General features: G+C 39.5%; 1 protein-coding gene across 3 annotated transcripts in view; it reads left to right on the top strand.

Moving 5' to 3' along the window:
• The window catches only part of Asb3 (ankyrin repeat and SOCS box containing 3), a 391,624-nt gene that overhangs the window by 297,606 nt on the left and 67,226 nt on the right, over window positions 1-26,792 (top strand). The window contains exon 11 of one of the 3 annotated variants that reach the window (XR_012907204.1): window positions 18,745-18,861. The exons of the other annotated variants lie outside the window; for them this stretch is intronic. The gene's annotated coding sequence lies outside the window, so the exon portion shown is untranslated. Of the gene's footprint in view, window positions 1-18,744; window positions 18,862-26,792 lie in introns of those variants that run through there. 3 annotated transcript variants of the gene reach the window in all.

The following is a 26,792-nucleotide window of genomic DNA, read 5'->3' as shown; positions in this document are numbered from 1 at the left end:
TATTTGAGTAATTGGATAGAAGATGTACTCCCAATGTTTTCTATTCACAACCACATTTTAATAATGTAAATATTCAAGTGATTACTAGAATAGAATATCAGAATCATTAAATACCTCATGCCTATATGTAAAACATTATTATCTATCTAGTAGAAGTGCAATTAAGTTGAATATATGTATATATATATATATATATATATATATATAAAATGAAAAAGTTGAGGATTCAAATGTAAGCCCATGCTTCTACAACTATCTCATTTTTTTTTACAAAGAGGTCAAAATCACACAACAGAGAAAAAACAGTATCCATCCTGATCATAATGTTTGTGCTTGTAATTATTCTTCTTTATTTGAAATTTCATAGAAAAGTAAAAACCTTATAGAATTTAGATGTATGTATTTAATGAACCTGGTTTAAAAACCAGCAGACTTTTCTCTCTCTCATATACCATTTTGTCTCTATATTATATAGCTGGATAATATCCATGAGCCACCGGGAGTCCAGTTATATGTTGCATATTCAAATGAGCTTGTGTCTATGTTACAGAAGTTCTCTGCTCTTTAATGTTCCTCATGTGATGGCACAGATTTAATGACTTGTATTGTGTGCTAATGAGTAAATGTTCTAACTTTCTTTTCTACAATGGAAATATTATTAACAAAAATGGTATGATAAGTTCATTGAAGGATTTTTGCTGTGACAAAAATTCCCTTACTATCACCATACTTTCATACTTTTCTTTGGCCACGTGATTACTACAAAACATTGTGTCCCTATGAGACAAGTCCAACCTTTTATATCAGGAAAAGTCATTGTTATCTGCAGAAGAAACTGTTGAAAAAGACAAAGAAAGTCTTACACCACATAATTAGCAATGGCCAAGTTCTTCCCAGGTGTGAAATTTCCACGAACTATTACAAGGAACAAAAATGGCACTCATGTAATGTAAAATTATGTTAAAACTTACACCAATTTGATTATCTGTGACCCTATTACTAAGTTGTAGTAATATGGTTATTATCTCTAGAGCTCTTGTTATTCTGCTAACACTTTGTGTGAGTCCTAAGAACAAGTGTTGATTTCTTTTTTGTCTACTGATGTAATTTGTTGCTGGATCATTTAATTTCTCTTGCTGAAAATAAGTACTGGTAATATATTTTGATTTAATTCATATACAGTATTTTATTGTTATTGATAGATATGCTATAAAATGCAGTCTTAAAGTTGCTATAATTTATGCTACATATGGTCTACTTTTACTAAACTATATCTCATTATATTTTTCTGTGTGAAAGAAACTTGATTATTCTCCAAAGAGAAAATCTTCTTATGCAATAATTTTTAGATCTATCATATGAATAGAGGCATATCAGAAGTGGTAAGAAAGTCTGAATTCTAGGTAGTTTTCAGTAGAAATGTAATCCTTTCCATACATTCATTTTATTAATTCCCATTGTATGTTTACAATTCCCAATTATATCACATAACCATAAAATATACATAAAAAGATTGAATTTAACAAGGCTTTCCTAAATCCCTCGTCTAGAAATTTATCCCTACATAAGATTCTAGAAGTTGTGTCTGAGAACTGTTCTTGATAAAAAATCTTTTATTTTTAATTACATGACAATTGTTAAAACTAGATTATCTTTACATTAGAATGAAAAGGTTGATAAATACATGAAGCCTTCACATGTGAGGAAGAGCTGTGTTCTGTATAGCAAGGACCACTCATTTTATAGAACATTGAAACACTAATGCACAAAATTAAGAAACACGTGTTACCATGTTTTGTTGTGTGTATATCTATTATATAATATGAATAATAAGATAGATTTATTAATCAGAATGTTCTAAAGTATATTTCTTATAATTCATCTTTAAAGAGCCAAATTTCTGAGAGATAAAGTGAGTTAGTATATAAGTAAACATTTGTGCTTGAAGATGCTACTATTGCAAAAAAAGAGCCTTATTTTGCCTTCGTCACTTCTACATTTGAACGATTAACACATAGGATGATATTTGAGCATACCATTCTGTTTCAAAATTGGAAGAACCTACTAATTGATATGATTCATTTTGTTTCTATCATTGTCATTCACACAGAAACACCCTTTTTCATCTTTGTAATGACATACACATATTTTGTAATTTCTGTAGTAGTTTTCTCTGTTATATTTCAGGATTGGAATTGACTGGTAATAGAAGTTTATTTACTCTGAAATATGCTAGGAAGTTGTTGCTGCTTGAGGAATGAAAAGGAGTGAAACAGGGCCTTGATATGTACTTTGTGATGACCTCAAAATCATAATTCTTTGATCTTAGTTTACTAAATGTAGGGATATAAATCACTATGTATTATTTATAATATTTTTTCTGTGCATTTTTAACTTACTGAAGAAGTAGTCACTGTTTTCACCAGAAAAATAAATAGAAGTAGGATTATAAGATATAATATTTCATATTATTTTCTAACCAGTTTTTGCAATGAGTAATGTGTGATGTTATAGAGAAATCTTTATAAGAACCACAAATCGAACAAAATAGTTGATTTTTTACTAACTTCTCCCAGTTTCCTGAACATCTTTATTATGCTTGAATTAATACAAATGCTATTGTTCATATCTTTTAACATGTGGTGTTATAGTAATAGAAGCATTTTTATATTTATTTTTTCCAAATAGAATATATGAGTTATTCTCACATATCTGACTCATTGTTGATGTGACTACCTGTAAATTTGGTTATTCCTAGTAATAAAGTATTATCTACTAATGATTATATATATATATATATATATATATATATATATATATTGGTATACTGTGATGAATATATAATAGAAAATTTAATGTAGGCATTTGTGCAATGGAGTAATTATAACTTAATTTAGACTAAAGTAGTATGTAGGAAGATCCACATAACAACAGCCACGAAGGCGATCCAGAGAACCCGAAGACATGCTTTACAAAAAGAATATATTTTATTACACCAAATTTGAAAAAGGTAAAAGAAATAAATAGTTTTTTGATAGGTACCACTTACAAAGTTAAATAAAGATGAGATAAACTATTTAAATGTACCCATAACTCCTACTGAATTAGAAGAATTTTCCAACCCCTACACCCAAAAAAGTCCAGGATTAGATGGCTTTAGCAAAGAACTGTACCAGACTTTCAAAGACTAGTTAATGTAAATGCCAACACTCCTCAAATTATTCCATAACATAGAAACAGAAGGAACACTGACAAATTCATTTTATGAGGCCACAGTTACTGTGATAGTAAACCACATAAAGACTCCTCAAATAAAAGAATTACAGACCAATTTCCCAGTTGAACATAGATATAAAACACTCAATGAAATACTTGCAAAACAAATCAAAAACACACATAAAATATTATCTACCATAATTCGATAATAGTAAAAACAATAGAGGTAAGAAAATTCACCTTCTACCACATTCTGCTGTTATCCAACTTTCTCAGCACCAGGATTATTAATTAATCACTCAAATATTCATTCATTTCATTTATAATGAAAAATCAAAATAAAAACAGCTAGTTATAAACTTTGTACAAAATTTATCTCTTCAAATGAAAATAAAAAAAATAAAAAATGCTAGCGAATACAGAGAAGATTTTTAATTTTGTTACACTGTCTTCGCTCTCAGTGCTTTAATTTTACAACCCTGGTGTCCAACAATCTAGGCGACATGCTCAGAAATGGGCACCAGGATGCACTCAGTGGTGTTGAGTCTCTTCCTCCTCAGCAGGGCTGCTTGCTCCCCATTCAGAGTGGCTGCACTGGCCCTGGCACCGCCCAGACAGTAGTCATGGGACAGCACTGCTGCCATTCTGCCCTCGGCATCATTCCCTCCATACAGCACCCTTGACACCGCTGCCGGTGCCTCCAGAGCATTGAACCCCAAGTTTGGCAACAGCACAGACCTGGGGGGGGCAGCAGAATCTTCTGGGTCTGGGAGGCAGTGGCCACTGGCAGAGACAGCAGCAGCAGCAAGGTCCTCTTCTTCAGCCCCCTCCAGCTCTTCCTCTTCCAGCTCTGCCATCCGGGAGGCTGGTCAGCAGGGTGGAGCAGTCTCCTCCGGAGCCAGCTAGGTCCCTGCCCTGCCTGTCCCTGCGCTGCCAGCCACTGCTTGCAGCCCTGAGCACTGACTCCCCTGGCTGGGATCTTAGGGGCTGAGTGAGGCCAGGCATTCCCTCAGCAGCAGCCTGTCCCCCTCAAGCTCTGAGCTCCCTGGGCTGCATAGGCAGCTGCAGCAGGGATCCCGGGACCATCGCCAGAGCCAGGGATGCAGCTTGGCATCTAGGCAGTGTGTTGTGGATGGCGGTGGAGGCATCAGGAGTGGCAGACGATGGTCCCATGGAAAAGGCCATGCCCAGTGCACAAACATCTTTCCTGGGGGAGGCAGCCGCGCCAGTGCCCCGGGCTGAGGAGCATCAAGGCCGCCAGGGCCCCATTAAATTTCTTTCTTTTTTTCTTTCTTTTTTAAAATTTTTCCATTCAAAAATTTACACTTCTTCCCCTCCCCCCCCACTCCCCTCCTGCTCTGCTACTCAACCTCCTCCCTCCCCGTCCCTGCTTGAGAGAGGGCAGGGAACCCTGACCTGTGGGAAGTCCAAGGCCCTCCTTGCTATTTCCAGGCTTAGGAAGGTGTGCATCCAAATAGACTAGGGTCCCAAAAAGCCAGTACATGCAGTAGAAACAGGTCCCAGTGCCATTATCAATGGCTTTCAGTCCACCCCCAACGGCAGCCACATTCAGAGAGTCATGTTTGATCATAGGATCATTCAGTCCAGGTCCAGCTGGATTTGGTGAGCTCCTATTACATCAGGCAACCTGATTCAATGGGTGGACCAAACTCTCACAATCCTGACTTCCTTGCTCATCTTCTCCCTCCTTCTGCTCTTCAACTGGACCTTGGGATCTCAGTCCAGCGCTCTGATGAGGGTCTCTTTCTCTATCTCCATCCATCGCCAAACGGAGATTCTATGGTGATTTTCGAGATAATCATCAGTATGATAGTGGGGCAAGGCCAGTTCAGGTACCCTCTCCTCTGCTGCCCAAGGACCTAGCTGGGGACATCCGCGTGGACACCTGGGATTCCCCCTAGAGCAAGTCTCTTGCCAACTCTAAAATGGCTCCCTTAATGTAGATATCTTCTTCCCTGCTCCTATACCTTCCCTTCCTCCATCTCTACCCATCCACTCCCCAAGCTCTTGCCAGTCTTTCCCAACTCAGCCTGCTTCGGGGCTGAGGGCCTGGGGAGAATTTCTTAAGGTTCTTGATGTTAATTAGGCCTCCATAAAATCACTCTTTTACCTTGCTCTCTCATTCACAACCCAATCCAGTCCTTCCTGCTCCATTATTCCCCCATTCCACCTTCAAACAGCCAGGACTCCATCTCACTTGAATTCTCTGCCCTCTTTGATCCCTTGCCAGGTTCATGACCTCCATGACTATTCCAAATTAAGTACATACTGAATACCAACTTCAAGGCTAACATTTCCATATTAGAGAGGTCATGTGACATTTGTCTTTCTAGGTTTGGATTACCTGGCTCAGATTGGATAGTTTCAGCTAATGGAAATTTACAACTAATTTCATTTTTCCTTACAGTTGAGAACTCTTCCATCGTTTAAATATAACACATTTATCAGATCTATTCATCACTTGATGGGTACATAAACTGTTTCTATTTCTGAGCTATTGTGAATAGAGCAGCACTGACCATGGATGTGCAAGCATCTCTGCAGTAGAGGGTCCTTTGCACACATGCACAAGTGTGCAACAGCTGAATCAAATGATATTTTTATTTCTAGCTTTCTAAGGAACACCCACACTGAATTCCATATGGCTTTACCAGAAAATAACCACTCTTTAATACACAATCTACAGATTCCATATAATTCCCATCACTACAGATTTGAAGCAGTGTCTTTAAATCCACAAGTACACTTCTTAAATGAAACTGGATGCCGCAGAATTTGGTGCATATATGTCTAGGATATAATGTCTTCTTGTTTAATTGTTCCCTGATTAGAATGGAGAGTCTCTCATCTTGCCTCTTGATTAGTTATAGTTTGTAGTCTGTATTGTTAGATACTAGTATAAAATTGCTATTTTCATTCCTGGAGCCAATTGAGTGGCTAATTTTGTACATCCATTTGTTCTAATTAAGTTTCTATCTTCAAAGCTAAGATAGGTTTCCTGTAGATAAGAAGTAGATAAATTTTATTTCTTTTTTGTTTAATCTTTTTATTATTATTATTTATTTATTAAAGATTTCTTTCTCCTTCCCATCACCGCCTCCCATTTCCCTCTCCCTCCCCCAAAAAACTCCCCCTCTCTCATCAGACTGAAGAACAGTCAGGGTTCCCTGCCCTGTGAGGAGTCCAAGGATCTCCATCCTTTTTCCAGGTATAGTAAGGTGAGCATCCAATCAGCCTAGGCTCTCACACAGATAGTATGTGCAGTAGGATCAAAACCCAGTGCCATTGTTCTGGACTTGTCAGTAGTCCTCATTGTCTGCTATGTTCAGCAAGTCCGGTTTTATCCCATGCTTTTTCAGACCCAGGCCAGCTGGCCTTGGTGAGTTCCTGATAGAACATCCCTATTCTCTCAGTATGTGGGTGCCCCCCTCGCGGTCCTGAGTTCCTTGCTCGTGCTCTCTCTCCTTCTGCTCCTGATTTGAACCTTGGGGTTTCAGTCCAGTGCTCCAATGTGGGACTCTGTCTCTGTCTCCTTCCATCACCTGATGAAGGCTAATATCCAGGAGGGTGACTATATGTTTTTCTTTGTGTTCACCTTCTTATTAAGCTTCTCTAGGATTGCAAATTATAGACGCAATGTCCTTTATTTATGGCTAGAAACCAATTATGAGTGAGTACACCCATGTTCCTCTTTTTGTGTCTGGTTTACCTCACTCAGGATAGTGTTTTCTACTTCCGTCCATTTGCATGCAAAATTCAAGTAGTCCTTGTTTCTTACTGCTGAGTAGTACTCTAATATGTATATATTGCATACTTTCTTCATCCATTCTTCCATTGAAGGGCATCTAGATTGTTTCCGGGCTCTGGCTATTACAACCAATGCTGCTATGAAGATAGTTGAGCATATACTTTTGTTGTATGATAGGGCATGTCTTGGGTATATTCCCAAGAGTGGTATTGCTGGGTCCAGGTGTAGGTTGATTGCGAATTTCCTGAGAAACCGCCACACTGCTTTCCAGAGTGGTTGCACAAGTTTGCATTCCCACCAGCAATGGATGAATGTTCCCCTTTCTCCACATCCTCTCCAGCAAAGGCTATCATTGGTGGTTTTGATTTTAGCCATTCTGACAGGTGTAAGATGGTATCTTAAAGTTATCTTGATTTGCATTCCCCTGATTGCTAAGGAAGTTAAGCATGACCTTAAGTGTCTTTTGGCCATTTGAACTTCTTCTGTTGAGAATTCTCTGTTCAGCTCAGTGACCCATTTTATAATTCGGTTGATTAGCCTTTTACAATCTAGTTTCTTGAGTTCTTCATATATTTTGGAGATCAGACCTTTGTCAGTTGCAGGGTTGGTGAAGATCTTCTCCAAGTCAGTGGGTTGCCTTTTTGTCTTAATGACAATGTCCTTTGCTTTACAGAAGCTTCTCAGTCTTAGGCGGTCCCATTTATTCAAAGATGCCGTTAATGTTTGTGATGCTGGGGTTATACATAGGAAGTGGTCTCCTGTGCCCATGTGTTGTAGAGTACTTCCCACTTTCTCTTGGGTTCAGTGTTTTTAGACTGATATTGAGGTCTTTAATCCATTTGGACTTGAGTTTTGTGCATGGTGATACATATGGATCTATTTGCATTCTTCTATAGATTGACATCCAGTTTTGCCAGCACAATTTGTTGAAGATGCTCTCTTTTTTCCATTGTATACTTTTAGCTCCTTTATTGAAAATCAGGTGTTCATACGTTTGTGGGTTAAAGTCCGGGTCTTCTATTTGATTCCATTGATAAACTTCTCTGGTTTTTATGCCAATACCAAGCTGTTTTCAACACTGTAGCTCTGTAATAGAGTTTGAAGTCAGGGATGGTAATGTCTCCAGACGATCCTTTATTGTATAGGATTGTTTGGGCTATCCTTGGTTTTTTGATTTTCCATATAAAGTTGATTATTGTATTCTCAAGGTCTGTGAAGAATTTCGATGGGATTTTGATGGGGATGGCATTGAATCTATAGATTGCTTTTGGTAGAATTGCCATTTTTACTATGTTGATCCTCCCAATTCAAGAGCAAGGGAGGTCCTTCCATTTTCTGGTGTCCTCCTCAATTTCTTTCTTCAAAGACTTAAAGTTCTTCTCAAGTAGATCTTTCACTTCTTTGGTCAGAGTTACCCCAAGATATTTTATGTTGTTTGTGGCGATCGTGAAAGGTGATGCTTCTCTGATTTCCCTCTCTGCTTCCTTATCCTTAGTGTATGGGAAGGCAACTGATTTTTTGGAGTTGATCTTGTATTCTGCCACATTACTAAAGGTGTTTATCAGCTGCAGGAGTTCTTTGGTAGAGTTTTTGGGGTCCCTTATGTATACTATCATATCATCTGCAAATAACGAAAGCTTAACTTTTTCCTTTTCAATTTGAATCCCCTTGATCCCCTTATGTTGTCTTATTGCTATTGCTAGAACTTCAAGCACTATTTTGAAGAGGTATGGAGAGAATGGACAGCCTTTTCGTGTACCTGATTTTAGTGGGATGGCTTTGAGTTTTTCTCCGTTTAATTTAATGTTAGCTGTGGGCTTGCTGTAAATAGCTTTTATTATATTTAGGTATGACCCTTGTATCCCTAATCTCTCCAAGACCTTTATCATAAAGGGTTGTTGAATTTTGTCGAATGTTATTTCCACATCTATTGAAATGATCATATGGTTTTTTCTTTCAGTTTATTTATATGATGGATTACATTGATAGATTTGCATATGTTGAACCAGCCCTGAATCTCTGGGATGAAGCCTACTTGATCAAAATGGATAGTTTTTCTAATGTGTTCTTGGATTCGGTTTGCCAGTATTTTATTGATAATTTTTGTGCCGATGTTCATGAGTGAGATCGGCCTGTAATTCTCCTTCTTGGTTAAGTCTTTATGAGGTTTTGGTATCAGGGTGACTGTAGCTTCATAAAAGAAATTTGGCAATGACTCTTCTGTTTCTATATTGGGAAATACCTTAAAGAGTATAGGTATTAGCTCTTCTTGGAAGTTCTGGTAGAATTCTGCATTGAAACCATCTGGTCCTGGGCTTTTTTTAGAAGGGAGGTTTTTGATAACAGCTTCTAATTCTTGAGGACTAACAGGTCTATTCAGATTGTTCACCTGGTCTTGGTTTGACTTTGGTATATTGTACTTATCTAAAAAATGTCCATTTCTTTTGCATTTTCCAGTTTTGTGGCATAAAGGCTTTTGTAGTAAGATCTAATGATTCTCTGAATTTCCTCTGTGTCTTTGGTTATGTCCCCCTTTTCATTTCTGATCTTATTTATTTGCGTTTTCTCTCTCTGTCCTTTAATTAGTTTGGATAGGCGTTTGTCGATCTTGTAGATTTTTTCCAAGAATCAGCCTTGTTTCATTGATTCTTTGGATTGTTTTCTGTGTTTCTCTTTTGTTGATTTCAGCCCTCAGTTTGATCATTTCCAGTCTTCTACTCCTCCTGGGCAAGTCTGCTTCTTTTTTTTCTAGAGCTTTCAGATGTGCTGATAAGTCTCCAATGTATGCTTCCTCCGTTTTTTTTTTTTTTTTAACGTGGGCACTTAGTGCTATGACCTTTCCTCTTAGCACTACTTTCATCGTGTCCCATAGGTTTGAGTATGTTGTCTCTTTATTTTCATTAATTTCAAGGACGACTTTAATTTCTTTCTTAATTTCTTCCTTGATCCAGGTGTGGTTCAGTAGTTGACTGTTCAGTTTCCATGAGTTTGTAGGCTTTCTGGGATTAGCATTCTTGTTGCCTTCTAACTTTAATCTGTGGTGATCTGATAAGACACAGGTGGACTCTGATATTTTTTTTATCTGTGAATGTTTACTTTGCTACCGAGTATGTGGTCAATTTTTGAGAAGGTTCCATGAGCTGCAGAGAAGAAGGTTTATTCTTCCCTATTTGAGTGGAGTGTTCTATAGATGTCTGTTAAGTTCATTTGCTTCATTACCTCCAATAATTTTCTTAATTCTCTATTAGGTTTCTGTCTGATTGACCTGTCCATTGGTGAGAGACGTATGTTGAAGTCTCCTACTACTAGTGTGTGTGGTTTGATGTCTGCCTTGAGTCCTAGTAGTATTTCTTTTACATAAGTGGGTGCTTTTATATTGGGGGTATAGATATTCAGGATTGAGACTTCATCCTGATGAATTGTTCCTGTTATGACTATAAAATGTCCATCTCCATCTCTTCTGATTGATTTTAGTTTGAAGTCAGTTTTGTTAGAGATTAGTATGGCCATGCCTGCTTGTTTCTTAGGCCCATTTGTTTGAAAAACCTTTCCCCAACCCTTTACTCTGAGTAGATGCCTGTCTTTGTACTTGAGATGTGTTTCTTGTAAAAAGCAGAATGTTGTATCTTGTTTTTGGATCCAATCTCTTAGCCTGTGTCTTTTTATAGGTTAATTGAGTCCATTAATATTAAGTGATATTAATGACCAGTGGTTGTCGACTCCAGTTATTCTTATTGTTTTTGGGAGTAGAGTTTGTGTGTCTCCCTTCTTTGAGTTGTGCTTGTGAAGGGTCACTAGATGCCTGAGTTATTGTAGGCAGTGTTGGCAATGTTGGATTCCTTGGGTTGTGATTTTCCTTCTATTACTTTCTGTAAGCCTGGATTTGTGGCTACGTATTGTTTGAATTTGTTCTTATCCTGGAATGTTTTGTTTTCTCCATTGATAGTGAATGATAGCTTGGCTGGGTATAGTAGTTTGGGCTTGCATCCATGGTCTCTTAGTTTCTGAAGTACCTCTATCCAGGACCTTCTGGCTTTCATGGTTTCCATAGAGAAGTCAGGTGTAAGTCTGATCGGTTTACTTTTATAAGTTACTTGACCTTTTTCCTTTGCAGCTCTTAATATTCTTTCTTTAATCTGTATGTTTTGTGTTTTGATTATTATATGGCCAGGGGATTTTTTTGATCCAGTCTATTGGTGTTCTGTATGCTTCTTGAATATCTTTCTTTATGTTGGGAAAGTTTTCTTCCATAATTTTGTTAAAAGTATTTTCTGGGCCTTTGAGTTGTGACTCTTCTCCTTCTTCTATCCCTATTATTCTTAGGTTTGGTCTTTTTATTGTGTCCCATATTTCCTGAATGTTTTGTGAGGAGAATTTGTTGGCTTTGCTGTTTTCTTTGATCAGTGCGTTTATTTTCTCTATGGTGTTCTCAGAATCTGAGATTCTTTCTTCTATCTCTTGTATTCTATCGATTATGCTTGTTTCTGTAGTCTCTGCTTGTTGACCTAGATTTTCCATATCTAGCCGGTCCTCAATTTGTGTTTTCTTCCTTGCTTCCATTTCAGTTTTCAATTCTTGAACTGTTTCCATTACCTGTTTGATTGTTTTTTTCTTGGTTTCCCAGGGTATCATTTACATATTTACTCATTTCTTCAAACTTTTGGTTCTACTTCTCATCCATTTCTTAAGGGCATTTTTTACATGTTGTTTGAGGGACTCTATTGCTTTCATAAAGTCAATTTTTTCCACTTCTTCTGTGCTAGGTTGTTCAAGTCCTTCTGTTGTAAGATCATTGGGTTCTGGTGTTTTCATGTTGTTTTTCAGATTGTTGGGTGAATTCTTGCCTTGGCGCCTGCCCATCTCCTCCTACCGATGCTATCTAGTGCGTCTTCAAAAACAGGATCAGATTTCCCTGCTGGCCAGGGGCCCTGCTTACAAAATACCCCCGCTCGGTTTCCTGGCTTTCGCCATGAGCCAAGATCCCTCTCAGCACTGAGGAGTGTCTACAGGAACAGGAACAGGCTCCCCATTCACCAGGGACTTCACCAACAATAGGCCTACCACTCTGCAGGCCAGCTACCAAAACAAAGACACTCCTGCAGCCCTCTGCCCCGAGCACCCGGCCCAGCACCCAAAAAGGCCGAACTGGTTGATCCCACGGCCCCACGTGAGGGAGGGAGAAGGAAGGAAGCCTCTGGGGTAAAGCTGGGATGGGCCACGGAGAGAGAGGTCACAGAAGAGGAGGAGCAGCCCCAGCAGAGGGGAGTAGCCCCCATAGGCTGACCAGGGGGTCAAGGGGGTCAGAGAATGCCCGCTCCATTTCCTGGGTCCCGCCGCATGTCAAGAATACTCTCACCACTCAGGAGGGTCTTCAGGGACAGGACCAGGCTCCCCATTTACCAGGGACCTCGCCAACAAAAGGCCTACCACTCTGCAGGCCAGTGACCAAAACACCTACTTGAATTTTTGTAGTGGGACAATCTGCTCTCAGTGTGGGCGTCACTGTTTCAAGCTTGGACCATCAAAAAATGTAAGTTCACTTCTGCCCTGCATCCGTGCTGGTCTCTGCATCACATCTGCACTGGTCTCTGCGCCGGGTCTGCCGATTTTATTTCTTTATCCATACTGTCATCCTGTATCTTATGATTAGTGAATCGAGGTCATTGGTATTTAAAGTAATTATTGAAATGTGTTTATTAATTGCGGCCATCCTGTGATGGAGGAAGGTCATTGGTTAAATTAAAAGAAACTGCTTGGCTCTCATTGGTTAGGAGATAGGTGGGAGGAGTAAACAGAACAGAACGCTGGGAGGAAGAGGAAGTGAGTCAGACTCAACAGCTCTCTTCTCTGGAGCAGACGCCTCAGCAGAGACACCATGCTCCCTGCTCCAACCAGGGAAGATGCACACTATGAAGCTCCGACCCAGGATGGACTTAGGCTAGAATCTTCCCGGTAAGACCGGTGCTATACAGATGATAAGAAATGGGCTAGTCCAGGTGCAAGAGTAAGCCTAGAAGAGGCTAGGTAGAAATGAGCCAAGCGGTGTTTAAATGAATACAGTGTCTGTGTAATTATTTCGGGGCATAAGCTAGCCGGGCAGGCGGCTGGGGTGTTGGGGACGCAGCCCCGCCGCCCATATTACAACAATCCTGTTGTCGGTTGTTGTGTGTGTTCTCAGTGGCACACCATCTTTTAACCATTATGGCTTTATATTTTATTTTTTTCACAGCCTTTTGGCTGTGCTCAACTGTTCTTCAACTTGAATATTGCATTCTGTGCTTTCTGTTGGTTTGGTTTGCTGGATCTTCGTAGTGTTAAAAGTCTTCCTTTCTCCTTTAGTCATGACAGAAAATTTTTTTCTGGGTATATTACTCTAGGTCGACCATCATAGTAGCCTTTAAAGACTTCATATGTATTGTTTGGTTTTCTTCTGACTTGGAAAGTTTTCATTGAGAAATCAGTATTAATTCTGAAGGATTTTCCTTCACTGTAACTTCAGTTTTTTCTCCTGTAGTTTTTGGTACACTTTATTTGTTCAGTGTACTTGGTGCTCTAACTATCATATACTCTGGTTATTTTCTTTTCTGGCCTTACTGTTTATGTGTTCTTTGTGATTCTGTGTCCGTAATGTGTGTTTGTTTTATTTGGAGAAGTTCTTTTCTATGTTTTTGCTGACGATCTGGTCTATGCTTTAGACTTGGGATTAGTCTCTCTTCTTTATGCACATAATTTCAAGGTTGAGTTATTTTACTCAGGGTGTTTCATATTTTCTGCCTATTCTTTTATTTTTAAATATTTCCTCATGTTTGCTCATTTGATCCAGATCCTTTACTTCACATTAAGTCCTGATAATCTCTCTTTTTTTTTATATTCATTCTTTTTGAAAGACCTGTCTTATAGTTTTCTTTTTGAGCTATTGAGTTTTTCTATTTCACCTTTATAGTATACATGTATGATATCATTTTCAGTTTCATCTTTACATAACCTGAGTCAAGTTCAACATTTCTATCTCCTCTTTGAATTCTGTTCTTAAGCCCTAGATTTTTTTTGTCATTTTCATCAAACTTACTTTTGTATTTTTCTTTGATATCACCCAGGCATTTATTCTCCTTAATTTCCTTCTTCTATGAATTTCTGTATCTTTGTCCCAAATAAGTGGCTTTTGGATGAAGAAGAATGAGTCTTCAAAAGCTGGAGGCAATGTAATATCCTAGAAGAGAGTTCTCAGTGCAAACTTGGGCATAGTTTTAAAACCAATAGATTATACTTGGGTTGCACATATCAGTCATGAGGTTCTGAATTTGAGACATAACAAGGAATGGCAATTTTAAGCATTGCTATCTAAACGTGAAGGTATTCACTATGTTATGATTTGTTGTTTTTCAATGTGCATATTCTCTAGAGAATTGTCCTAAAAAGGAAAAGAATAAATGATGACATTAAAGAAAAAATCATTTTTTTCTATTTCTTTGTGCTTCTTATATTATTTGAAGTCTTTGATATCATTTACGATTGTTCTTTTAAGTTCTGGGTTATAAGGTTCATCTAGATAATTTTCATTGGCAACCTTTTCTATAGGATTGGTTGGTTTTAGAGAGAAGATACTGGTCTAGTTTTAGATATTGTTGGTATTTAATGACGATGTCTAAGTATGTAGCTTCCTCTAATAGTTCTAAGTCTAATCTAGACTGAGCTGGTTAAGGTAGAAGAGAGGTTGTGTGGGCAGACTAGCCCTACAGGTTGGAGATGACTTGGGTAAAGAAATCAGGTAGACATATGGAGCCTGGCTGATGTACAGGATGTGCTTCCCATGATGCAAAGAAATGTACGCCTGTGTGAACAGACTGAATGTTGTGTTAAAGGAGCATTTGTGTTGGGGGAAATATAGAGGATGTTTAGGCAGAAGCTTTAAAACTGTGTTGGAAGAAATATAGAAGATGTTTAGGCAGATGCTTTAAAACTATCTTGAAACAGAGAGTAGAGGCCAGATTTGATTGGGACACTAGATATCCAGACTACATCTCACAGATGGGGAGAAGACATGAACAGGACATCTGAACAACTTAACAGGTATTTTTTTTTGTTAATGTATGATTCAGGTAGGTCTAGCCCACTGTGGGAAAAGCTCCCACTGAGGTGATGGTCCTGGGCTGTATAAAGAAACAAGTTGACCCTGTGTCTTATCAGATCACCATGGATTAAAGTTAGAATTCAACAACAATGCTAGCCCCCGGAAAGCCTACAAAGTCATGGAAACTGAACAGCCATCTACTGAACCATACCTGGATTAAGGAAGAAATAAAGAAAGAAATTAAAGTCTTCCTGGAATTCAATGAAAATAAAGAAACAACATACTCAAACTTATGGGACACTATGAAAGCAGTCCTAAGAGGAAAGTTCATAGCACTAAGTGCCCACTTAAAGAAAACAGAGAAAGCTCACATTGGAGACTTAACAGCCCACCGGAAAGCTCTAGAAAAAAAAGAAGCAGACTCACATAGGAGGAGTAGGAGACTGGAAATAATCAAACTGAGGGCTGAAATCAATAAAATAGAAACACAGAGAACAATCCAAAGAATCAATGAAACAAAAAGCTGGTTCCTGGAGAAAATCAACAAGATTGACAAACCCCTATCCAAACTAATCAAACGGCAGAGAGAGAACACGCAAATTAATAAGATCAGGAATGAAAAGGGGGACATAACCACAGACACAGAGGAAATTCAGAGAATCATTAGATCTTACTACAAAAGCCTATATGCCACAAAACTGGAAAATGTAAAGGAAATGGATACTTTCTTAGATAAATATCATTTACCAAAGTTAAATCAGGACCAGGTGAACAATCTGAATAGACCTGTTAGTCGCGAAGAATTATAAGAGGTTATCAAAAACCTCCCTACCAAAAAAAGCCCAGGGCCAGATGGTTTCAATGCGGAATTCTACCAGAACTTCCAAGAAGACCTAATACCTATACTCCTTAATGTATTTCACAATATAGAAACAGAAGGGTCATTACCAAATTTTTTTTATGAAGCTACAGTTACTCTGATACCAAAATCACACAAAGACTCAACCAGGAAAGAGAATTACAGGCCGATCTCACTCATGAATATCGATGCAAAAATCCTCAACAAAATACTGGCAAACCGAATCCAAGAACACATCCGAAAAATTATCCATTATGATCAAGTAGGCTTCATTCCTGAGATGCAGGGCTGGTTCAACATACGAAAATCTATCAATGTAATCCAGCATATAAATAAACTGAAAGAAAAAAACCATATGATCATTTCATTAGATGCTGAAAAAGCATTCGACAAAATTCAACATCCATTTATGTTAAAAGTCTTGGAGAGATTAGGGATACAAGGGTCATACCTAAATATAATAAAAGCTATATACAGCAAGCCGACAGCTAACATCAAATTAAACGGAGAAAAAATCAAAGCCATCCCGCTTAACTCAGGAACACGAAAGGCCGTCCACTTTCGCCATACCTCTTCAATATAGTGCTGGAAGTTCTAGCAATAGCAATAAGACAACATAATGGGATCAAGGGGATTCGAATTGGAAAGGAAGAAGTTAAACTTTCGTTATTCGCAGATGATATGATAGTGTACATAAGCGACCCCCAAAACTCCACCAAAGAACTTTTACAGCTGATAAACAGCTTTAGTAATGTGGCAGGATACAAGATCAACTCCAAAAAATCAGTCGCCCTCTTATACACAAAGGATATGGAAGCAGAGAGGGAAATCAGAGAAGCTTCTCCATTCACGATAGCCACAAACAGCATAAAATATCTTGGGGTAAATCTAACCAAGGAAGTGAAAGATCTATTTGACAAGAACTTTAAGGCATTGAAGAAAGAAATTGAAGAGGATACCAAAAAATGGATGGACATCCCTTACTCTTGGATTGGGAGGATCAACATAGTAAAAATGGCAATTCTACCAAAGGCAATTTATAGATTCAATGCAATCCCCATCAAGATCCCATCAAAATTCTTCACAGATCTGGAGAGGACAATAATCAACTTTATATGGAAAAACAAAAAACCCAGGATAGCCAAAACAATCCTATACAATAAAGGATTGTCTGGAGCCATTACCATCCCTGACTTCAAACTGTATTACAGAGCTACAGTAATGAAAACAGGGTGGTACTGGCATAAAAACAGAGAAGTCGACCAATGGAAACGTATAGAAGACCCGGATTTTACCCCACAAACCTATGAACACCTCATTTTTGATAAAGGAGCTAAAAGTATACAATGGAAGAAAGAAAGCATCTTCAACAAATGGTGCTGGCACAACTGGATGTCAACCTGTAGAAGAATGAAAATAGACCCATATCTATCACCGTGCACAAAACTCAAGTCCAAATGGATTAAAGACCTCATTATCAGCCCGAGAAACTGAACCTGATAGAAGAGAAAGTGGGAAATACCCTACATCAGATGGGCACAGGTGATCGCTTCCTAAGTATAACCCCAGAAGCACAGGCATTAAGGGCAACATTGAATAAATGGGACCTACTAAAACTGAGAAGCTTCTGTAAAGCAAAGGACACTGTCACTAAGACACAAAGGCAACCTACTGACTGGGAGAAGATCTTCACCAACCCCGCAACAGACAAAGGTCTGATCTCCACAATATATAAAGAACTCAAGAAACTAGACTTTAAAAGGCTAATTAACCCAATTAAAAAATGGGGCACTGAACTGAACAGAGAATTCTCAACAGAAGAAGTTCAAATGGCCAAAAGATACTTAAGGTCATGCTCAACTTCCTTAGCAATCAGGGAAATGCAAATCAAAACAACTTTGAGATACCATCTTACACCTGTCAGAATGGCTAAAGTCAAAAACACCAAGGATAGCCTTTGCTGGAGAGGCTGTGGCGGAAGGGGTACCCTCATCCATTGCTGGTGGGAATGCAATCTTGTGCAACCACTGTGGAAGTCAGTGTTTCGGTTTCTCAGGAAATTCGGGATCAATCTACCCCTGGACCCAGCAATACCACTCTTGGGAATTTACCCAAGAGATGCTCTATCACATGTCAAAAGCATTTGTTCAACTATGTTCATAGCAGTATTATTTGTAATAGTCAGAACCTGGAAACAACCTAGATGCCCTTCAATGGAAGAATGGATGAAGAAAGTATGGAATATATACACACTAGAGTACTACGCTGCGGTAAAAAAAAATGACTTCTCGAATTTTGCATGCAAATGGATGGAAATAGAAAACACTATCCTGAGTGAGGTATCCCAGACCCAAAAAGAAGAACATGGGATGTACTCACTCATAATTGGTTTCTAGCCATAAATAGGGGTCATGGAGTCTACAATTGGCGAACCTAAAGAAGCTAAGTAAGAAGGTGAACCCAAGGAAAAACATATAATTATCCTCTTGGATAAGGGAAGTAGACAAAATTGCCGGGGAGAAAAGTGGGATCTTGGGGTTGGGGTGGGATGGGGGTAAGGGGAGATGGGGAGAGAAAAGGTAGAAGGGAAGGAGGGGGGACTTGGGGAAACAGGAGGATCGGGATAAAGGAAGGTTGGATAGGGGAGCACGGAACCACAATTCTTAGTTAAGGGACCCACTTTAGGATGGGCAGGAGAATTGACCCTAGAGGGGCTTCCAGGTGCTTAAGCTGAGGTCCCCAGTTAGTTCCTTGGGCAGCTGAGGATAGGGAACCTGAAATGACCCTATCCTAGCGCAATACTGATGAATATATTGCATATCATCCTAGAACTTTCATCTGGCGATGGATGGAGATAGAGACAGAGACCCACACTGGAGCAATGGACTGAGCTCCCAAGGTCCCAAAGAGGAGCAAAAGGAGGGAGAACATGAGCAAAGAAGTCGGGACCACGAGGGGTGCACCCACCCCCTGAGACAGTGGAGCTGATCTACTGGGAGCTCACCAAGGCCAGCTGGACTATTACCAAAAAAGCATGGGATAAAACTGGACTCTCTGAACATGACGAACAATGAGGGCTGATGAGATGCCAAGGACAATGGCACGCAGTTTTGATCCTACGCAATCTGCTGGCTTGGTGGGAGCCTAGCCAGTTTGGATGTTCACCTTCCTAGATATGGACGGAGGGGGGAGGACCTAGGACTTACCACAGGGCAGGGAACCCTGACTGCTCTTTAGACTGGAGAGAGAGGGGGAGAGGAGTGGGGGGAAGGGGAGAGGGGTGGGAGGAGGGGGAGAAGAGTGGGGGGAAGGGGAGAGGGGAGGAAGGAGGGGGAGGGAAAGGGGAGGCTGGGAGGAGGTGGAAATTTGTTTTTTTTTCTTTATTCTTCTTTTATCAATAAAAAAAAGAATGGAAAAAAAAAGAAACAAGTTGAGAAAACCATGAGGAACAAGCCACTAAGCAGCATTTCTCAAGGGTCACTGCTTTAGGTCCTGCCTCCAGGTTCCTGTCTATACTTGGTGTCTTAGATTCTCTTGATACTGATTACAAACTGTAAAATGAAATAAATGTCTTTTCTCTCTGGATTGGTTTTATAGTGTTTTATCACAGCAAGTGATATATCAAAGCAAGTGAATATATCCATCATGATTTCATCAGGAAAGAGGTTCAAGTACCAAACACATCTGCCTGCATTATTTATTTAAATTTCATATTAATTTTTTGTTATTTTTCAGAATTGCATACATGTATTCAATTAAACATGACCGTATCCAATCCCATTTATTTTACCAAGATGACCTCTTATCTGTTTTGTGTGTATTCCTCCTAACTTAAATATTTTTGGTTTTTATAATACAACTAATCATGTCCATATGTGAATGGGTTTGGGGCCATTTCATGGAGCATGGAAAACATGCCAAAAGCCACACACACAAAATGAATGATTCTTTATCCTCCAACAACTACCAGTATCTCCTCAGAACTGAGTGGTATCTAGAAATCATCTGCCCATCTACACTAGGATTTTGGCTTTCTTCATCTAGTGTAGGTCTGTGAAGACAACCACAGCTGCTCTAAGGTCATGATTTTTATGCTGTGTCATGTACACAAGAAAGCATCCTGTAATACTCTTCCCTGTAATATTCTCTCTGCTTTCTCCTTCTTGCTGTTATTGGAAACTTGTTGGTAGTGGTGGGTTTAAGATAATTGTACTGTTTAGGATTGAGAATTCAGTCTTTTATGCTTAATATGTTGAGAACTTCTTCACTGACTTCTGTTCACTGCAAAATAAGCTTTGTGATTGAGGTTGACATCAACATAGCTCTATTGGTATGCACATATAAAATATGAAGGCAACATGATGGAATGATCATTTGTAAGATAGCATTACCAAGTACTGCCTTGAATCAAACATAAAATGAACATGAAACTCCATTCTGAGGAGCAAGTATTCAATCTAATTAGAAAGTGCTTAAGTACTCCATAATAGGCTTTCAAATATTGTATCACCAGACGTATCTTACCTGTAACGTTAAGTATTTTAGGTACTAGGCCTAAAGTTGGGTAAGACCATTAATGTCTTTTCTTCACAAATCAGTTTGAGAGTTCCTTTTATCATTATGAAATCTAGGCAGTAGGGAAGAATTTTGGTGGTTGATTTGAGACTGATTTCTTTATGTCATTTAGCTAAAGGTCATAGTATTTTTAGAAGTATCATCTTACCATGGGTATAGTGGCTAAAGAACGTGGCAGGTAAAGCAAAATTAAGAATGTGTAAAAATTCTCTTGGAATTCCACTGCTTTGCTGATTTCAAAGTTAATGATAGTATTCATAGCATTTATATACTTAGGAATATGTAATAATGTACATATATAACAAAATATGTACATATAACATAATACATATATATGATGCATATCTATATATAATTAATATGAAAAGAGGGCATAGAGTTGAAGGGGTTCAATAAGAGATATATGGGCATATGGGGCATTTTGGAGAGAAGACCGAGAAAGGGAGATGATAAAATTAGTTGAGCCACCTTAAATCTAATCCCAGTGTTCAGACCTAAACACCTCTTCACAAGGCAATAATTATTGGACACAGTAGGACAATAGTATATATATCTAAATCTATATAGCATATGCATGTATAAGATATATTACATATTTCATTTATATGTACCTACATAAGTAGCAATAATAATTAGAGATGAGGTCATGAATTTTATTATTATTACTTAAAATACCAATTCAAATTCCCACTACCCTCTCCTCCTCCCACTGCCTCCTCACACATTCCTACCCATCGCCCTCCAATCCTAAGAGAGGACAAGGCACCCATCCCTGTGGAAAGTCCAAGGCCCTCTCTACTACGTCTAGGTTGACCAAGATATACATCCAAAGGGTTTCTTGTTTTTCCATATGTAGTTGAGTATTGTTCTTTCAAGGTCTGTGAAGAATTGTGTTGGGATTTTGATGGGGATTGCATTGAATCTATAGATTGCCTTTAGTAAAATTGCCGTTTTTACTATGTTGATCCTTACTATCCAAGAGCATGGGAGATCTTTCCATTTTCTGGTGTCTTCGTCGATTTCTTTCTTCAAAGACACTAAATTCTTCTCAAATTGTCTAACAAATGTCCTTTCTTAGTGTTACCTCAAGATATTTTATGTGATTTGTGGCTATTGTGAAAGGTGATGTTTCTCTGATTTCCCTCTCAGCTTCTTTATCCTTTGTGTATAGGAGGGCTACTGAATTTTTTAGTTGATCTTGTATCCTGCCACTTCACTGAAGGTATTTATCAGCTGTAGGAGTTCTCTGGTAGAGTTTTTGGAGTCACTTATATTCACTACCATATCATCTGCAAATAACGAAACTTTAACTTTTTCTTTCCCAATTTGAATCCCCTTGATCTCCTTATGTTGTCTTATTGCCTAAACTTCAAGAAGTATGTTGAAGAGATATGGAGAGAGGAGACAGCCTTGTCTTGTTCCTGATTTTAGTGGAATTGCTTTGAATTTCCCTCCATTTAATTTGATGTTAGCTGTTGACTTACTGTATATTGCTTTTATTATATTTAGATTTGGTGCTTGTATCCCTAATCTCTCCAAGACCTTTATCATGAAGGGGTGCTGAGTTTTGTCAAATGCTTATTCCACATCTAATGAAATGGTCACATGGATTTTTTTCTTTCAGTTTATATATGATGGATTACGTGGATATATTTTTCTTTTTTGGTTTCTTTTCTTTAATTTTTTTTCTTTTTTTGGTTTTTCAAGACAGGGTTTCTCTGTGGCTTTGGAGCCTGTCCTGGAACTAGCTTTGTAGACCAGGCTGGTCTCGAAATCACAGAGATCCGCCTGCCTCTGCCTCCCGAGTGCTGGGATTAAAGGCATGCGCCACCATCGCCCGGCAGGATATGTTTTTCATATGTTGAACCAGCCCTTTATCTCTGGGGTGAAGCCTACTTGATCATAATGAATGATTTTTTTGTGTGTTCATGGATTTGGTTTGCCAGTATTTTGTTGAGAATTTTTGCACTGATGTTCATGAATGAGACTGATCTGTAATTCTCTTTCTTGGTTGACTCTTTGTGCAGTTTTGGAATCAGGTTAACTGTAGCTTAATAAAAAGAGTTTGGCAATGAGCATTTTGTTTCTATTGTATGGAACACTTTGAGGAGTACAGGTATTGGCTCTCCTTGAAAGTTCTGGTAGAATTCTGCACTAAAACCATCTGGCCCTTTGCTTTTTTGGTTTGGAAGTTTTTGATGGCGGCTTCTATCTCCTCGCAGCTTATAGTTCTATTTAAATTGCTCACCTGGTCTTGATTTAATTTTGGTAGATGGTATCTATCTAACAAATTGTCTATTTCTTTCACATTTTCCAATTTTGTGGAGTACAGATTTTTTGTAGTTGGACCCAATGATTCTCTGAATTTGCTCAGTGTCCACTGTTATATTCCCCTATTTATTTCTGACTTTGTTAATTTGACTGTTCTCTCTTTGCCTTTTGATTAGTTTGAATAAGGGTTTGTCAATCTTGTTGATTTTCACAAAGAATTAGCTCTTGTTTCACTGATTCTTTGTATGGTTTTCTGTGTTATTGATTTCAGCCCTCATTTTGATTATTTCCTGTCTTATACTCCTATTAGGTGAGCCTGCTTCTTTTTTTTTATACTGCTTTCAGGCGTACTGTTAGGTCACTGATGTGAGCTCTCTCCATTTTCTCTATGTGGGCACTTAGTGCTATGAATTTTTCTTTTAGCACTGCTTTCTTTCATAGTGTCCCCTAGGTTTGGATATGTTGTGCCTTCATTTTCACTGGATTCAAGGAAGGTTTTAATTTCTTTCTTTATTTTTTCCTTGACCCTAGGATGTTCACTAGTAGACTCTTCAGTTTCCATGAGTTTGTAAGCTTTATGGGAATAGTATTGCTGTTGAATTCTAACTTTACTCCATGGTGATCTGAGAAGACACAGTGAATTACACCAATTTTTTTGTATCTGTGGATGTTTGCTTTGTTACAAAGGATGTGATCAATTTTAGAGCAGGTTCCATGAGGTGCTGAGAAGGAATATTCTCTTTTGTTTGGGTGGCATGTTCTATAAATGTCTGTTAATTTCATTTGATTCATTACATCCATTAGTTCTCTTATTTCTCTGTGAAGTTTCTGTCTGTTTGACTCTCCACTGTCATGAGAGGAGTCGTTAAATCTCATATTATTCATGTATGGGGTTTGATGTGCGATTTAAGTTTTAGTAAAGTTTCATTTCTAAATGAAATGGTTGCTCTTGAATGAAGGGCATAGATATTCAGGATTGAGACTATATCTTGATGAATTGTTCCTCCTATGAGTATAAAGTGTCCTTCTCTATCTCTTTTGATTGATTTTGTTTGATATCAATTTTGTTAGATATTAGGATAGCTACTCCCGCATGTTTCTTAGGTCCATTTGATTGGAAAATCTTTTGCCAACCCTTTACTCTGATGTCGTGTCTGTCTTTGAGGTTGAGGTGTGTTTCTTGTTCCAGTGAAAGATGGGGACCCCTAGGCCAGAGGAAAGCCACTGCCTCTGCCTTGGCACTCCCAAGCCCTGGAGGCCGAAGAGCCCAGACTGGACTGAGGATGTCTCTATGCTCAGCACAAACAGCCCAAGGGGAATCCTCTCCTCTTCAGGGTTCTGCACCCAAAGGACCAGAGGGCCCTCCTTAGCTCCTTCCAATGCAAGGCTACCTGCTTACCAAAGGCAAGAAATCCCAAGATGTGGTCATGGCTGCCATGCCAGCCCCCCTGGTGCCACTGGTGTCTTTGGTTTCTGTGGTGAGTGACTGCAGGCCAGTCTCCCAGAAGACCAAGGTTCCTGGAATTGCGAGGGAGGAAGAGGCACCACCACTGCTCACAGACTAGAAGCAGCAGCCACCTTTCTTCCACAGAATAGCTGAAGTATCTGGCTGAACAGTGCTTTTGGGCTGACTTATTCTCCTTCCAGGTTCTTCTGTCTGTGCACCTGCGGCTCTGATCGGTAAACTCACAGCTGGAGCCCAGTCTGTGGGTCTTCCATGAAGAACCCTCTGGAATGTGCACGGTTCTCTTTGGGGGTACCCCTGAGAAGACCAAGCAGTAGATCAATGCTCTGTTACCAGCTCCAGATTTACCTGGGTCAGGGCCTGGACAAGTGTAATTGGAAGATCATTTCCCAGGTGCTCTTCAGCAAGACCCACAGGGATAAAAAGGCAGGGAGAGTGTCTTAGGCCTTAGGCATAGGGATTGGGGCATTTTTGCTTGGAGACTAATCACTCACCTCTTCTTCCTTTGGTTCAGTTGGGGCTTGCATTTCAAGTGGCTATTCTTCTTTTGATTGATTCAGGTGGTGTTATGTATACAGTTTTCTATGGCCTTACAGGGATAATGTACATGAATAGTGTGTGTTGCTGTGTATATTTATATGTGTGTGTATATATATATATGTAATATATATATACATACAGATATATATACATATATGCCATGTGCACAAGTAAATAAAATGAAATTGAAAAGCTTAAGAATCTCCCAATAGGTAGCTTTCTCTCCTTTCTTAGGTTGCTTCTCCAGAAGTCATGACATACCCTAGGCATGGACCAATAATTACATATAACTTATTTGAAAGTGTAACTACACATCTAGATAACAAATTTTTCCCTTCATGTAAAAACAGTGACAAAATGTAGAGAAAATATAGGCATTATATGAATAGTGCAGATGGTATTAGAAGTTATTTTATACAGCTATAGTAATGACATCCTCATGATAATGTCAAAAATATACATGTTAGTTGCTGAGGAATCCCATCAGGATGGGTGAGTGTGTGCTATCCAGGGGCGGACTGTCCCGGAAGAGAGCACAAACCCCCTCCCCCAGCTCCTTCTGCAGGGCTGTCTTTCTTTTGCATGACCCAGCCCCCCCAGCACCCCTCCCCAACCCTGCCCTGCTGTATGCTAGGACCAGTGCTCAAGTACAGTTTTAAGCTCCTAAACTAAGGCGACCCACCCAGAGTGGTGAGTGCCTGCCTACCAGGCAGGCATAAGGGTCCCCTGTAAGGGAGCTGGGCACCTTCAGCTCTGGCGCCAGGCTTCCTGCGCGCTCCGGATACCACCCCACCCCCACCCCACCCCACTCCCGTTTCTCCATTCATCCTCTTGGCCCTGGATCATTGGGCTACTGGCGGCCCGGTTTACTTGCTGAGGAATCCCATCAGGACGGGTGAGTGTGTGCTATCCAGGGGCAGACTGTCCCGGAAGAGAGCACAAACCCCCTCCCCCAGCTCCTTCTGCAGGGCTGTCTTTCTTTTGCACGACCCAGCCCCCCCAGCACCCCTCCCCAACCCTGCCCTGCTGTATGCTAGGACCAGTGCTCAAGTACAGTTTTAAGCTCCTAAACTAAGGCGACCCACCCAGAGCGGTGAGTGCCTGCCTACCGGGCAGGCCTAAGGGTCCCCTGTAAGGGAGCCGGGCACCTTCAGCTCTGGCGCCAGGCTTCCTGCGCGCTCCTGGATACCATCCCCCCCTTGCTCCATTCATCCTGTTGGCCCTGGATCATTGGGCTACTGGCGGCCCTGCTTAGTTGCTGAGGAATCCCATCAGGACTGGTCGGGAACGGTTCCTACTTCTACACTGAAGAGATATACCCAGAGAGTCAATCACAGCAAAGACTGGACCAAGAGACCAGGCCTCTCCTGGCTCCATTTGAAGGAAGAGATGGGAAGGTGCCAATACAATAATTCCTCCAACAACCTGAAAGGCAACATGACACCACCAGAAACCAGGGATCCCGAAATAAGAAGAATTGTACACCCTACTCCTGAAGAAATAGAAGAAATCGACTCAAAAGTTAACTATATGAAAATAATAGAGGACCTTAAACAGGAGGTGAAAAACTGCCATAAACAATTAGAGATTACAAACAAAAAGGTAGAGGAAATGAATAAATCGCTCAAAGACACGCAAGAAAACCAAGAGAAACAAGAAAAAGCAATCAAACAGGTTAGGGAAGCGGTTCAAGACATGAAGAATGAAATGGAAGCAATGAAGAAAGCACAAACCGAGGGAAGAATGGAGATGGAAAATCTGGGTAAACGAACAGGAATGACAGAGACAGGTACTAACAACAGATTACAAGAGATAGAAGAGAGAATATCAGACACTGAAGATACCATAGAGAAAATAAACACACTGATCAAAGAAAACAGCAAAACAAACAAATTCTCATCACAAAACATTCAGGAAATTTGGGACACAATAAAAAGACCAAACCTAAGAATAATTGGAGTAGAAGAAGGAGAAGAAGTGCAGCTCAAAGGTACAGAAAATATACTTAATAAAATTATAGAAGAAA

This window comes from Microtus pennsylvanicus, chromosome 12 (genome assembly GCF_037038515.1).
Source record: "Microtus pennsylvanicus isolate mMicPen1 chromosome 12, mMicPen1.hap1, whole genome shotgun sequence".
Taxonomy (NCBI): domain Eukaryota; kingdom Metazoa; phylum Chordata; class Mammalia; order Rodentia; family Cricetidae; genus Microtus; species Microtus pennsylvanicus.
The sequence above is the reverse complement of the archived record's forward strand: the minus strand, read 5'-3'. Positions and strand labels throughout refer to the sequence as shown.